Below are 15,297 nucleotides of genomic sequence, written 5' to 3'. Positions count from 1 at the left end.
CTGAAAGAAGTCATCCCTGGACTATGATAGTTCTGCAGTAGATTTTAAATGTAAAGTAATACAATGTAAGTTATACTGATTCATTAGTGACATTTATTGTTAATGACATTATTAATACATTATTCCTTACGACTACTTGGACTTTCTTTTAATTTTAGCGAATACATTCAGAAACGGTGTTACAGTACTTACAAAGTATGAAAAAATGTTAGATATAGCTCAATTAAATGCAAGCAAGTGGCACCACCACTGCAACTGAGTAGTGGTGTTGATTGTGGCATATGTGTATCTTGTATTTAGACTTTTTTGTGGCCCAAAATTTTGTAAATTGCCATAAATTAGACTTTTGCAGATTGTATTTCCACAAAATCACCATGCCTTGTAATAGGTGTCTGTCCTAACTTCAAGGATTGAATTATGTTTTTTTATATCTGCAAAATCAGCAAAAACTTTTCACCACAGAACTGCCCAAATTTTTTTGCTATATAGCATTTGCAATCACGGTTTGTTTTTGAATTAATTTTTTTCCTTTAAACTGGTAGCATTTTACTTGGCTTTACTAAATCTTACACCAGTATATTGACAGATCAGTAATAACTATTTTTGGTGTATAAAATAATTTTGTTTTGTGGACATTCCTAGCCGATTATTTTTCGATGAAAATAGGCTGTAATATTCTTTGTAAGCAATAATGTAAAATATTTTTAAAATTTATTTATGTTAATATTGCTTATTCCTTGTAGACTCAACAGAGTAAATGTGAGAGCAAAAGAGTGGTTGAGCAAGCAATTTTTATGTTTGCAATGAACTTTTTTTATTGCATGATTTATGAACATTAGAATTTGAAGTGCAATGGAATCAGTGTTGCGCATAGGCAGCTTCTGCCCACACAAATAATTGGATCCCTTTCTGTCTCTAATGGCGTGTCTTCCACTAGTGTCAGCCATGTTTGATTTATATACTCTACTATGCCCACTTTGCATGCTGTTAATTCAACAATGTGGCTATTAGCCTATAATTTAATGTTCACTTGTTCAGGGTTCAACTGTTCATCGCTGTTGTAATCTAGTTACTTTTGTTGAAACTTGTTTAATAATTGAGGTAAAATTAATTGTGTTGAACAATGATGTATGATATATCTTATAGAAGGTGCCTAGACACAAGCTAAGACAAGAAAAGTTGACAGGAGGACCCTAAGAAAAGAAAGATTTCATCATTTGGGAAAGAAAAGTTGGGAAAAGGTAAAATTTCATGTAACTCAGTGTGTAGTTGAGCATAGCTAGTGGATGGGAATGGTCTATAGAAGAGTTGCAGCGGAAGTACATGTAATTAACGAGCGCGGTACCCTCACCTACACATCTACAGCATGGGCAAAGTTCGTCACGAGAGTTGTGGCTCATTGTCAGTCACTGTAAGTGGAATTGAAGGAAACGTCCTGTTATAAGATTAACTAGTACCATCAATAGCAAGCCAAGGACCTATTTTACTTATTGCATGACTCCTGAAAGCATAGACATTTTTAGTAAGTTGTAGCACCACTTCACATATTGCTACAGCTAAGTATTTGGTTGTATTATTGTTTGTTTTATACTTGTATATCTATGATAAAATAATTACCATCAGCTTTTTTGGAAATGTTTATGAAGCTTTTGTGTAACTTCGGGTCAGTCTGTTTCTTATACAAAGGTCTCTAGTGCAATCTCTAATGGTTTTTTTAGCCCAGTGTTGCAATTGTTGAGTAAGTTATCTTTGCTATATTATTATTTTCTTTCCTTTGTTAGAAAAGAGAAAAGAAATTAAAAAAAGATTGTGATTCCTGTGTTACTGTTTCTAGAGTCGATGTAACATTACCTGTTGTGCTAGTAAGTTTGTGTTCAATAATTTTTAGTGAGCTACTATTTAAAATACATTTAATTATATTATTTAAGCAGAATTTGCATGGATTTTGACTCAAACATAGTCACTTCTATTGTGCCTATGTGGGCAATCACCTGCCTATATAATAGATAATTGTTTAAGAAGTGTCTGACTTGTGATACCATAATGTTTATGTTGACATATCCAAAGTACAAATTTACTTTTAGAAATTTAGGCATTGTTGATAAAATTTTCTTGAAGTATGCAGAAACCTTCAAAAGTGATTTCTTCAGTGTAATTAAGGATCATCCAGTGATAAAAAGAAGTACAATGTATGTGTACAAGGAGCAGACAGGGTTATGTCCTTCTAATAACTGGCTATTCATATTTGTAGATTAATTTTGAAATAAGTATTGGGAAGCAAAAATGGGTACTTAGTGATATCACCATGCTCTGTCCTGCAAAATCACAGATTATAGGAGCATCAGCATTTACACTGTCCCTCATTACATATATCAGTTTTAAAGAACTACTGTAATGTGATCTATTCAGACCTGGGGTAAATTACAATTACAGTTGTGTTACTGTAATTGTAATTGTGCTTCAGCTTACGTAATTGAAGTTTCAGTTATATTTGAGTTAACTAACTACAACAGGTACAGATACACAAAGAAATGTTTTTAATGTACTCTTGTGTGTACGGGTGTATTTCATTACTGCCAATCACTACCTCAAGTAAATTTTAAGGCACAGTGTAACCACTGCGAATTATCTTGTTGCAATACATGTACATCAAATAGTAATTGTAATTGAAAATGTAATTGAATTTACACTATCATGGTGTAATTATAACTGTAATTGAGCCTTTTCATGCAAAAGGAGTGTATTTGAATGCGTTGTTGTCATTGAGCTTTTGTAATTGACCCCAGGTCTGGATCTTTATATAAGTAAGTTCAATGCTTTTGGGAAAAAAACTGTCACATTAGCTAACCTCAGGCACTATCCATTTAATTTCTTATTGCACATTTTAAATTAATTATATTCAGCTGTAGTCTGGCAGTTTTAGTATACTTTCATACACATACATGTACCATGGGAACAATAGATAATTCATGCATGTGAATTTAGTGCCTCAGTTAAAGTTAGTTTTGTAATTCATATTGCATTTTAAAATTTGAGCAATGCATCAAAATTATGGAACCCTACCTTATGTGGTTGCATTTTTGCCATCTAGTAAGGGAAAGAAGTTATAAAAGAAAAGACTGTAGTTATTGGTAAATTTAATCATACATTATTCAAAATTCACCCCATAAACTGGTCATATATTTTCATTCAGAAACAGCTTTTTATAGATAGCAGAGACTTGATGGCTATTAAAATCATGTATTTGCAATTCTGTCAAGTATTTGATCACAAAACCACTGCTCTTTAAGTGTTAGATATGTTCAACATTCTCATTAACAAAAAACTGAAACATAGGGTTAAATGTATTGAATCACCTTAATTAATTTTCTTGTGAACCTTTTTTATCTTTTGCAAATTTTTGTTTCTAGTTATGACATTTTTGGCAAATATCCATTTTTCTTTACATTTCTCCCTTTATCATTTGTGTCTACATACATATTCTTTTGTATTTACTCCTAACGCAATGTTATAAGGCAATGTTGAGGCATGTGAGAGAGCCCCTAATAGAATTTTATATATATCACAACAAAAAATATCATTAGTGGCTCTTTCATGTTAGATAAAAGTTCCACATTACTGCAGTGTTACTGGAATAAATATTTCTCTGATGGGCCTCTAGGATGATTCACTGAATAAGGAAGATCAATTATTATTGCATTAATACTGACTAGGTAATGATTATTGTGACAAAAAGTAGGCATTCTTGACCTCGTGTTTCGAGGAACTTTCATCCAAAAAAGCTATGACAAGTTATATGACCAATGTGTTTAATAGTGACAAAATTAATGTCAAGTTTCATTGTCCTTCACTCCATTCTATTTGCTATAGATTAATACTGAAGAATCAGTACATACTGAAGAACAGGACAATGTTCTAAGCTCCACGTAAAATGAAAAACCCACTGCAGGTGAACCTGATTGCACATTTAGACAGGATACTCCTTGCAGGAGTAATTTGCACGTAGATAGTAGCCTACCTCTGAAGGATATCACTTAGGCATTACTTTCTTTCAGATCCAGTATCAAAGAAAGCTGTCAATTTTAATTGCTCTGATCTGCTAGGCCCTGCTCCAGAATCACTTTGGTCCTTCACAATAGCTGTCTAAATGTGTAGGTGCTTTCTCTGTGAAATAACATTGAGTACATCATGTACATGTGCTATTTCATAATGAAACTTCCTTTTAAATGTGTTGTAAAGTTGGAGCATGTCTTTTTGGATCCAGATATTGTTTTAGGACAATGTTTACAATTTGCCTTAAAGTCATCTCCTTTAACTTCAAATGCCTGCCCAAATTGAGATAAGATTTTTGATTCAGTAGCCATTGTAGTACTCTGATTTTAAGTCTCATACTAATCAAATGGTCTTTAGTCAATCACATGACTATTTTACGCCTGTTACATGTATATCTTATGTAAGGTAGCCTGATGAGATATTGGACTGATGCAATGGTAACTGGTATTGCATTTTGTGAAAAATTATTTATGATATTCAATTTCTCAATTTTAACACTAATACTTGGGTCCTATTACTATTACTATTACTTCTAAAATTGAAACTGCTATTACTAGTACTATGACTATTACATGAAACATTGTAACATTTACTATTACATAGTACGCCAGGCCAGCTCTCTAATTGATAAACAGCTTCCATAATGGATAAAGAAGTATGTCACCAGAAATACTCATGCATGGAAAATGGGCATATGGAACACAAAATGGAGTGAACACCCCTTTTACCATAATGTCTAGCATTGTTTTTGCTACATTTTGAAAAAGGTAGTTATGGTCTCCCTCTTTAAGAGAACGCTCAAAAGCCATGAGATGATTATTAATTCCTCCTAGGTCTACAACTCCCATCATTTCTTCTGTATTTTTGTTATATACTATGCTCTCATTAATGTACATTTCGTCGAGAAGTTTTTTTAGCTTTTCCCAATCATGACATGCACTCATTTTGGCAGCAGCAAATAATTGCATGTCAACATCATGAGAGTAGCCTCGTCTAGTTTTTATGCAATTGGAGTAGTCGTTTAAAGTTCTTTCAAATGTAAGAGTAATAATGTCTCAATGTATTATCAGCTTTTGATGACTGGTGATGAAGGTAAAGGCACCACCTTATCATGAATGGTTGCCAGCAAAAGCCTTTACGCCCTCTTGACAAATTTTTCTGCTGTTAATGAAAAAAGATGCTTCTAAAAGAGTGAGGATTTGGTGATGCCATGACATTTGGACCCTCTTCTTTCATGATGTCAGCAAGATCTGATGAAGTGCAGTCATCTAAGACATCTCCCTCATGTTGAAATAAAGCAGAAATCTTGACACACAAAATCTTCATCATCATCTGCAACCTGTCATTTTTCTTCTCAAGTGTAGCTGCTTTAGCTTTTACTTCGTCAGGTGATAAAAATTGCCAATTTGTATATTTTGAAGTATTGGCAGTAGTCGACAGTGAACGTTTTAAAGCTGGATTTGATAATACTTGTAATGTAATCCTATTAAACAATTCATAATAATGTATTACAAAATATGCAAAACTATTTATCTATATTCAGGGCAATGTCTACAACATTCAGAGTTCTTACGAATAAAAATCTCACATTTAGTGTGTTGAATAGTGGGAGTAGTGACAATTGTACTGGTGTCAAAATATGCCACAACAGTGATACCTAACTGTATAATTAGAAATATTACATATTAATGATATGCATACTATACATACAAGTAATGAATTTAATGATGTATATGAAGCATTTAGACATAATTATGTTAGACTTGTATTTATTGCATGTATATATCATATATTAATACAATACAAATAATGTATGAATATTTACCAGTTCTATCTTTAAATATTCCTTGGTGCTGATCTTGTTTATTTGAACTTATCTCAATTTCCATTACAAATCTTACCGTTGTCTAAGCAAGATTGTAAACATTTGACAGCATCGACACTGTCAAGCTTTGGCAAAAACATGGCAAAAACATAGCAGTTACAAACTTCAAAATCTTTGTCAATTGTTAATGACCAGGTACAGACAATACTAGTTTAGTAATGCAGCTATGTATTTTCTGTTGTTTTGTCGATATTGAAAATAAAGATGAATGTGAACTAAAAATTAACAATGAAGTCATCCAATGACTAGGTAACAATCCAGTGAGGTTAGAGTAGAAGTATTCGGCATCGACCTACTAAGCTTTCTTCAGACAGTGATGGTGCAGGACTAGTCTGAATGGTAGGCTGTGTATCATCACAGATTGTATTACTAATTAATAGGGATTTGAAACTGATGACGTCATGCAAAAACACCTATGCATGGTGGGTGCAGCGTAATTATGCCTATAATAATAGCTCATATGGCTATGGCTAGACTGAAGGTTATGATCATGAGCCAACGATGATCTGCAAAAATGATAAACCATATTTCGGATGAAGAGAATGGTAAGCTAGCATGTAGTCTGGATAGTTTTTCCAACTCCTATTACGACAGACTCTTAGATGAAATCTTTTTGTACAAGTCCACAACAGAAGAAGCATAATAGAACCCTGAAATGGTGACGAATTCAGACACTATCATGTCATAAAGTTCACCCACAATGCTCAAATCATCCTCATCTTCTGTATGTATATGCCGCTGGTGTATCACCTCTTCATTTTCACATGCTTCATTGATTATCTTTGTTTCCTGTTGGTTCTAGAACTGCTCGTTTTAAACAGTAATATTGTCTAAGTTTGACTTCCATGTGGTAAAATAGACGGTAGATAGATGCAGAGACCTGATAAAGACCACCTCTATTCATGATGTGTGTCCATTCTTTAGAGTGGTCATTAGTGTCAACCTTGTCAGTTCCACTAGTGTTGTTCATAAACTGTAAAAGGGTGTGTTGGTGTTCATGGTTAGATTTTAATATTTGTGATGAAATCTTTTTCCATAGCTAGCCAGTAAAGTATCTCAATGTGTTTTCTTCAATGGTGTTTACTTCCGGAATCAATGCTGCTTCATGTTCTTGTGAAATTGAATATTTTTGGTCAACATGAATGGTAACTATGCTCTGAGTTAGAAAGCTGGGCCTGGGTTGCATCCGATTGATAGCTTCAGAAACGTTGACCAAGTAGCATGAAAAGCATCATAAGTCCTTAAAGCATGGAACTGTGTACAAATGTACTCCCTCTCCAATTGTAAGCTGCTCTGTGTAGTGAAGCAATATTTGATACTGCTTACAAGGTATTGTGAAAAAATTATGAAGAATTGTTTACAAGGAGGTACTGCCACTGAATGAAGGTATTTGCTGCTTTGATTAATGATTCATTTGTGGTGTCAAATGAATATGAAGGCTGTTGTCGTGAAGCAAATCCTTTGATTATTACTTCACACATTTGTACATCTATTGAGAAAGAGTTATCTATTTATCAATAAAAGTGAATTGATTTACCTTCATTGACGACATTATCTGAATTCTCAATAGGATCATCTGAAATAGTAGTAATGGTGGTAGAAGCATTTATTGTCACTATATTAAAATTTCAAAATATTACCAGTATTAAATGTTTTGTACCTGTATTACGTGTCATGTTGCTATCAATCTTTTTCCTTCTTTTTTGCAGCGGCTGAGTGTTATATTCTGATCCATTTAAATTGTCATTTTCTCTACAATTTGATTTGACAGAACCTCTGCATACAGTGACAACAACTCGGAGGGTCTGTGTATTCTGTTGAAATTCTTTAACATTTGGATTGTCGTGAGTTGTTCCAATTTGGCGCTGACAACCAAAAAACTTTTCAAGAGGATCTTGACATATGCACCTGCTAAAGAAGATCATTACATCTAGGAGTGTTAAAAGTTACTGCATTATCTCAATGAATAGCTTGCGGTATATAAGTATATGTAAAATTATTTCGTATCATAAGTACAGCTTACTTGTCATTCTCAATGCATCTAATGTTTCAGTTCTCAGTGTCAGCTTTTTTTTCTCAGTATTTGTTACTTCATGACTTTTTGCACTGGTGTCACACTCATCTAGCTAAATAGGAACGTATCCTTTAACGACTATGACACTTAATTATACAAGTCTGTATTTAATCAAAATGATTGATTATGATTATGTCAAAATCATTATGATTGAAGTCTAAAGTCTTTTCCAGAATAATATTGAAATGTCTTCCTTTGTCTTTTTCCATTTGTGATGTTTACTACATTTAAGCAGTGAACTATCAATGTATAAGAAACTAACCTGTTTTCCTTGACAAAGGACTTCCTCCATAAAGCTGCAAAAAGACAGCTTGCTCATGTGAATCAACTACATTCTTTGCATGAAAGACATTTATTTGTGACAAGAACATTTCAACCTCATCATACAAACCCAGTAGCCTTCCACCATTATCAGCCATCATTGATCCCATTTTTTCGAAACTCTGGTCATCAATAAACCAAGTTGGAGACTGTTCATTCATGCCACAATTTGCCCTGGCCAAGTCAAGAATCTTTCGTAGAAATTTACATAAACTTCATTTTCCTGATCCAGTAGCCATGCATATTAAATTCCAAAAAAATAACAGGTTCAATCTATTCCTTATCTTCTACTTCAACAACTGAATTAGACATAGCAAAACTGACAGCAGTTATAACTCCTGCCAATACTGCTGAAGCTGGCATACTTATTGAATTAGCTATTGTGTGACAACCCTGTAGAATATAAGGTAAGATTATAGTACATCTATTATACAGTACAAACCTGTACTATTTCTTTAGGATACAAATTCCAGTTTATATCTTGCTTCCAACATTGGCTAAGTCTGTACCATAGCTCAAGAACCTTATTTCTTCCTTCAAGAACACTACCTCTGGGAGAACTTGCCATTGTATCTTTGAAACATGTGTTCACAGGCATGAGAATCATGTAATGACAACTTGAGCATGTGCTTTCACACCTGATACCTTCTAGAAATGTTGGGCATCATTTCTAAGTATTAAGACAATGTTACGATTCTTAGAAGACTGTTGTTTGCTGTTATGTTTCTTCCAAATGACCTACCTGAATTTTGGAAAGTAGTCCTAGAATTCGCAAAATTTGGAGAAGATAGCTGTTCTATAAATGAAGCTGAAGGAAATTTAATATTGGAGAACCTATAGGAACTGAATCAAGCAGCATTTCTGTCAAATGAAACTTTGAAAAAGCAATTCCTGGACCATGACTCTAATGGCAAAATAATAGGAATTCCCTTAATAAGCATGTCAACTACCTGCCTCAAATGTGAGTCAAAGTTAGCTATCAGAACAGATCGCTCCGCTCCTTTAATCATTTATGATGATCACATTGGTACCATTCTGGGATGCCACTACCATAAAACTTGCTGAAACGCTCAGTGTTCTTATGTCCAGTATTATAACAATTATTCGTATGATGGGCACATTCATTTTAATGAAGACTGGCAACAGCATGACTACTTTGTGTCTTCAAGAGAGACAGCATTTCAAATGGATTTCTTAATGCGACTTAAAGCTGATGTTCTGATAGGCCATATAAGCTTTCAGCAGCGAGCAGAAATGTTAACTATGTACATGTTAGGAGCATCAATGACAAGTAATCAAAGCAATTTAATTACTGATATTATTAGCAAAACTTTTATACTCATGTAGTTCTGTCTTCAATTTTTGTCAGCACCTTAATAGGAGGCATTTCGAAGATGCTTTTTTCCAGTCCTCCTTACTAACTTTCTGCTCATGGTACCCAGAAAAGATGTGTCTGAGTTCACTTAGGATGCATAAGGATTATGGAGAAACATTATTGCAAGTCACTCCTTTGTATCAGCCAATGTTTACAGAAGATAGTGCTGGTTAGTTATTACATTTTTACTAATTAATTACTATCAGTCAAAGCTCATAGTTGTTCTAAACCTGGCTGTGGATCAGTCATTGTAATGGATGCAAACATGAAAAATCATAGAGATGTTTGTTTGGCAACTGAAGCTGGATTCGTTGAATATGATGGACTGCCAGGAACTGTAAAAACTGGTTGCCCTAATAGCCCTTCATATGCATCATGGTATTGCACACTTCACAAACCGCTTGTCGTGAAATCATGTCCCATTACTTGTGATTAGCATGATGATGAGCAGATGTGTGACAAAGTAACAGAGATGCCAATGGCAATGATATTGTCAAAGCAATTTGACAAATAACAAGAAGAAACACATTATATCAGGTTTCTCAATTTATTTTATAGCTATGTGTATGTTACGATACATAACAGGTTCTTTGTTTAGGAAAAGAGTTATCTCAAACAACTTAGGAGTTAGGGACTTTTCTTCCTGTTCATATTGTGGAGGATTTTGAAAACAACATTTCTTATAATGTTGAAATAAAGGATGCCCCAGCTGCTGGTCACATAATACAAACTTTGACATCATCACATGATACATGTGCACAGCCACAAAAAAAAAATTGACTTTGATGAGACACCAGCAATGTATGTTATTACAATAAAAGCTGTGGTAAGTACATTTTGTTTTCTTATGATATAGAGCAGCATTTTAGAATGAAGGAAAATTGCAATATAACAGAAAAAGATAAGAAGAAAAAGCTGAACCGTATCACAGCAGGTTTGTAGATTTGAATTGTTTACAGAATAAACAATTAGCAAAACTTATAGTCATAATTGCAACATGTATATCTTGTGCATTTACATGCAGACTTTGTTCAATAAGTAGCTGTTACGCATCATTGCCTATAAAGCATCAATCTGCATGCCCATGTAGGCAATACAAGTATATGCTAATTAATCTTGTCTGTCTGAGACTTTTGAACTATGTATGGGTAGTACATTTCAGCTAAACGTTATGTTTTGGTTGTTTCTGGTAACAATAAGTTATAGTGTGGAAGGAGTGATTACTATATAGTCGGATAGTTACATGTGATTTTGAAATACATTAACCTCAAAATCACAATAATGTCTTGTTCAATAATGAATACCGAATAGTGGGAAATTTTGGAGGTGATTAAATTTGGTGAATTTGGCATTTTGATAGTCATTCGCCAAAATAAAAATCAGCCATTTTGAGTCATTATACGCAAACTCAATGGCACGTGACCACAAATTTGCCACATTAAAAATGCACCAAAGTTCAGCAGTTCACCCAAATGTAGCCCTCCAAAATTTCCCACTATATGGTATTCAACACTACATATACTTTTAGGAATACTAGCTGGTATATGGCCATGTGGTACAATAGCATTTTTAAATAAGATTTATGGATCAGAGAGTAAGACACAAGTGTATGGGCACTTGCATTCTTTCTTGTACAACAATGAGACAAGAACTTCTAAATTAAGTATGAAAATATTACAAAGTACAAACATGCATTTAGTTATCATATTTTAAGGAATTATATGTTACGACGATGCATGCCACCAATGGCTAAGAAAATATCAGAGATGACATTTGTTATAGATAGAATGAACTTTAAGAGGCACATTGATCTATGGTGTAAAGAAAACTGTGATCCAGACAAAGTACCAGAAATGGAAAAGGTAGCTATAAACTACATGTGTCTATGCATATAAACTGTCATACTGGTCAACAGCAAAATTTGAGCAATTTTTCTCATGGCTTTCAAAATGCAAGGATTACTCACCACATGAATAGAGAAACGTTTCATTTTTATATAATACACTTGTGTGACTTACATAATAGAAAGCCAAGTTTATGTAAAAATAGAATGCATTTTTGACATAATAATGAATAAATGACAATATAAACTTTTATGACAGTTATGTTTAACTTCATAGCACATTCACAGGGGTAAGCCTGTCCTAGGACAAACATAGTAACATAGTCTTCTTAGGATACATTGACAAGAGGGTATGGGTACCCCTGTCCTGGGACAATCCTAGGCCATACATAGTAACATAGTCCTCTTAGGATACATTGACAAGAGGGTATGGGTACCCCTATCCTGGGACAATCCTAGGACATACATAGTAACATAGCCCTCTTAGGATACATTGACAATAGTGTATGGGTGGGTCTGTCCTGGGACAATCCTAGGACATACATAGTAACATAGTCCTCTTAGGATACCTTGACAAGAGGGTATGGGTACCCTTGTCCTGGGACAATCCTAGGACGTACATAGTAACATAGTCCTTTTAGGATACATTCACAAGAGGATATGGGTACCACTGTCCTGGGACAATCATAGGAGATACTGTACATTAAGACATTAGGTAAGGGGTATGGTTTGTATGTACTAAGGGGGGATGTACAAATGATATCTATCATCCTATGAAATCCTTGGGATAATAATGTACTTGGGACAATTATTTACATTTTAGGAAAGTCACTGGCATTACTGGACAACACTCCTAATATTTGTTTTGGAATGACATCAAAATGACTTGAAAATTTGCCTCATAGCCATCATATTTAAGTGATCAGGCTAGCAATTCATTGACCTTCAGTATGAAAAGGGAAGAATTAATCAGTGTTGTGAATATCTTTTCTTTAACAACTGTCTCATCATTTAGTGGCACATCAATCCAATGTTCAGGTAGACCCAAGTTGTACAACCTTCCAACTTTTAAGTGTGTGCAATGGTTGGCTATGGTAATAACTGATTGGTATAGATACATTTAGTGATACTTTCCTTAATCTTCGTGACAGTTCAAGGTATTTCATATTTTTCAGTCTTGGTTTACGTGGCATGATGATTGCTATAATATTGAAACACATCGACCATTTACATGATATGAAAATATTGACACCATAGATTTAAATTATTGTGATTCAATATGCGTGTGCATGAACTAGTTGTTCATAGAAAGCACTATTTGGTCTCTGTATTTGATTATATGCAGTGATAAGCAATGTGTGCGTGCAGAAGTTACCTTGCATGTGATTACAAAATATTCTCTTTAGTTGATTTTTATATAACTAATAGTTCTCAGGAAGTAGACTAGCTCAAGACTACTAGAGTACCAATTATAGCAGACGTCATTTCCACCATGGTTCGCACCTAATTACCACTACATTTTTGTGGTGTTTGCAATGCATGGTATTAAAAGTGCTTGTAATGATTATAATAGCTGTTTTTTTCCACAGTGCTGTCTTTGGCTTATATAAAAGGCTAAAGGCATGTGAAAAAACCTGATCCTTGATACAATTTTTGTCCTGTATCCTAATTTTACTAACTTTTTGTGATATAGGTTGAAGAGATACGTCTCTAAAAGCGGACATTTTGGGATCTTATGATCTGTATGAAGCACTAGTAATAATAAAAGTGTCTTAGTGGCACGTAACATTACTTGATGCTTGTTTTTTATATTGACACTCTCAGTTTTAGTTACCCACAGCAAGTTATAGGTTGAATAGATTTTCATCCTACCACGCATGGTACAAAAGCATGCTTTTTCTCATTTTTCTTCAAAATAAAGTGCTGTATTAAAGTTTTAACAGTTTCTAATAAGTAAGTAAACCTTCAGCAACAATATAAGCTATGTAACTGCCCTAGATCTGGCTTCAAGCTACATTTAATCTAGCAGTCCTGTCAGTCGTATTAATTTAGTCTCAATGATCTGCGGAAGGGGCAGAGTCTTACAAGGTTTGTCTGCACCTACTTTCATTGATTTGAATGAAATCACGTCATCAGTTTCCCTTCCCTGTTACTTAGTATAATGGTTTATGGTATCATCATCACATGTTGACCGAGGAAGTGAAGGAGTAATGGACTGATCATACCTTGCAATAAGCTGAAATGGTATTGACATTAAGAGGGGTGTAGTGTTTCCCATCTGTTTTAACTTCTCATAGTTTTGACATGTTTAAGCCTTAACTTCCTTCTACCCATCACTACAGTAAAAGATACCATAATTATAGTAGTTTAGTGGCACAAAAATATCTCATATGTAGTTAAAAATGATAAATGCAAGCCCAAAAAGCATAAGTGTCCGTATTAGAGTCCCAAAAGTCTATCATAAAAGGAACTTAAAATATTGAGTAAAGCAAAATCAAAGCAAAGTATTAAAAAACTTTACACGTTTAGTGGCATGTAAAAGAGTGTAGTGGAGCTTACTGTAAATGACTTAAATGCCCTTCTTTGCTCAAAAGTGTCCCAAAAAGTTCAAAATAGACTAAAGAAGCACCTTAGCTTTGTTAATTAGGGCTGCCGGGCTCATTGATAAAAACAGCCTAGTCACACCTGCTTAAGTACGGCTAAAAATGTGCTTATCTGATCAGTTTCCAATCCCATACTGTAAATTAGTAACACAGTAGCATCACTAAGTAGGATTTACCCCCAATCAAAATGGCTGCCATGAATTATGCACCCTTTGCTATACAGGGAAAACAAGCTCCTGTTTACCAGACTTCTTAGAGAGGACCTTGTCTTGACCAAAGGACTCAATTGGTACCACTAGTGTGGCTCTAAACCTTGTCTGAGAGAAAAGTCGAAATCTGGAAAATGGGCCGTTTCGTTCAGCCACCTTTTGTAAACCTTCATTATCATCAAGAAAGTCTCAATTCCGTTGGCAACCTGTATCTCAATATTGACTGGTACTACAAGAACAATTTTTGCACCATGCTACTCCAAATAGTTATGCGTAGATCCATGACCCATCAGATCATTCTCCAAGAAATAAAGAAATTGTGCTATGGCTTGTGGGTTCAATGAAACTTATTACATGCTGCCATTTTGTTAATATTAATAACATGTGCTTGAAAATGTGCGTGGCTGCACATGCTCAAATCATTCTCTAATTACTTGTTTGTCAAAAAAAGAAAATGGTTACAGTGAAGCAGGTAAGCTTTACATTGCATTAGTTATCATTGTATGTTGTCTTACTCTATACAAGAAATACTTAGGAATATCAAAAGTAGATCATCCAGTGTATTCCTGGTTATATGTGACCATAATTAACTCATCATTATAATGAAAAATATCAAGCAGTGAGTGCTCTGTTAGTCAACCATTGTTCTAAATGTTACATAGTAACTTTTTGCATCCTCTGGAGTAATTTTATGATAAATGGAGCTCAAGAAGTTGGATTTTTTAGGCTATAAAGATAAATTTTCTTATCCGCCATAAGGTACCTTTTGTCAATTATGGTCACATATAGAGGTACACTATTTCTATTTGTTCAAGTTCTATTGTTGCTGTCATTATATTTGTAGCTTGAGTTTCATTACTGATGAATATTTTCTGTTTCATTATGATAATCAACTTTCTGTTTCATTGATAATGTAATTCCTCTATTATCTATG

Source organism: Amphimedon queenslandica, unplaced genomic scaffold (assembly GCF_000090795.2).
Source record: "Amphimedon queenslandica unplaced genomic scaffold, v1.1 AMPQUscaffold_13476, whole genome shotgun sequence".
Lineage (NCBI taxonomy): Eukaryota > Metazoa > Porifera > Demospongiae > Haplosclerida > Niphatidae > Amphimedon > Amphimedon queenslandica.
This window is presented reverse-complemented; position numbering follows the sequence as displayed.